A 2,183-nucleotide genomic window follows, 5' to 3' on the forward strand; every position below is an offset into this window, starting at 1 on the left:
GGATAGATGGGTGGACAGGCTGAACTAATAGGTATGTCTATGAAGAGGGGAGAGTACCCAAGACCATGTATAGGGTTAGCAGACAGTGGTTCTACAATGTATTTGTATGTTTTTAAGAATTCTCAGGGGTATAGTAGAGCTGACAAGGAACAAGGTTGTAGTCACTTCTTGTTCACAGCCAGCAACCCAGAGGGACTGAGTAGTTGAACCTGTAGGCTCGGGACCATAGTCACAAGAGATATCAAGCTCAGTTGACGTAACATACTACACAAATGAGATGGATTGGCACAGTGGCTGCAATGATGGGCTCAAGTGTAGCAGGGATCACGGAGCTGGTGTGGGATCGGGCAGTGTTTCGTTCTGCTGTGCATGGGGTTGCTATGAGTCAGAAATGACTCAACAGCACCTAACAACAACAACAACAACACTACATAAAACATTGTTCCTCCTCCTACTTTGGAGAGTAGCACCTGGGATCTTAAAAGCTTGCAAGCAGCCATCTAGATGCAACAATGGCTCTCTCCTCATCCAGAGCAAAGAAGAATGAAGAAAACCAATGATTCATGGAAACAATTAACCCTCCTTACTGGTACACCATGTAAATCTCATCCTATATGACTATGAGACCAGAAGAACTAGATGGTACCTGGTTACCACTGTCAACCACTCAGAGGGAGATCTATGTTGGAGATCTTGTACAGAGAGGGAGAACAATGTGGAACAAAACTCAAAATCATTTGGAAAAGTTAAAAAAAAAAGTGGGGGACCAGGTTTGCTGGTCTTAATAGAGCCTAGTGGAACCACTGAGGCTATGGTCCCTAGCTGCCCTTCAGGTCTGAAATTGAACCCACACCTGTGGATTCCAGCCAAACAAAAGACAGGCATAAGAGTTGAACATTTACCTGAGGTAGATCCACTCCTTGAAGAGAACAATCATGGGAGAAAGATGGGCTGTTTATGCACGAGGAGGCAACTCAGGGGACAGGAGTGTATGAAGGGATGGACACAGTGAAGAGGTGAGTGTTGGGAGGAAGTGGGAAGAGAGCTTTTGCATTGTGGTGAATTGTGATCAGTGTCATGAGACAAAATGTATGTGAACTGCTGTATGGAAAGTGAATTTGCTCTGTAAATTTTCACCCAAATCACGATAAATAAATAAATAATTTTAAAAAAGAAGAAGAAGGCAATCGAATGATATATACAAAACCTTGAAGGACAATAATTGCCAATGAGGAATTGTATATCCTGCCAAACTGTCCTTCATATATGAGGGCAAAACTAAGACATGCCCAGACAAACAGAAATTAAGGAGATTTGTGAAAAACAGACCAACCCCATAAGAAATGTCAAAGGAAACCCTTCCAACAGAACATTCACAACAGAAAGAACAAATTAAAATCAAGACACCTGACACCAGCACTATGTATAGGATCATGACATCCACAAATAGAGATAGCTTTACTTCTTCTTTGCCAGTTTGCATGCATTTTTTTCTCTCTTCTTGCCTTATTGCCCTGGCTAGGACTTCCAATACAATGTTAAATAGAAGTGTTGATACAGGGCATCCATGTCTGGTTCCTGTTTGAAAGGGAAGTCTTTCTCCAATAACAATAATGTTGGCCATTGCCTTTGCATATACACCCTTTATTATGTTAAGGAATTTCCCTTCTATCTCTATTTTGCTGAGAGTTCTCAATGGATGTTAGATTTTATTGAATGCCTTTTCTGCATTGATTGATATGATCATATGGTTCTTTTCTTTTGTTTTGTTTTTATGTGGTGGATTACATTGATTGTTTTTCTGATGTTGAACCATCCTTGAATTCCAAGTATGAATCCCACTTAGTCAGGATGTATTATTATTATTATTATTATTATTATTATTATTAGGATATGTTGTTGGATTCTGTTGGCTAGGATTTTGTTGAAGATTTCTATCTCTATATTCATGAGGTATATATTGGTCTATAGTTTTCCTTTTTAGTGGCAGCATGCCACTTTCAGAGAAGGACAGAACAAGTAGAAAAAAATCAATAAAGATGCAGAAGATCTCAACACAATCAACCAACTTGATCTCATAGACATACAGAGCACTCCACCAAACAAAACACAATATACATTCTTCTTCAGTGCACATGGATCATTCTCCAGCAGAGATGATATATTAGGTCACAAAACAAGCC

The sequence above is a fragment of the Orycteropus afer genome, unplaced genomic scaffold (assembly GCF_000298275.1).
Source record: "Orycteropus afer afer isolate SDZICR_OR568_19922 unplaced genomic scaffold, OryAfe1.0 scaffold01058, whole genome shotgun sequence".
Lineage (NCBI taxonomy): Eukaryota > Metazoa > Chordata > Mammalia > Tubulidentata > Orycteropodidae > Orycteropus > Orycteropus afer.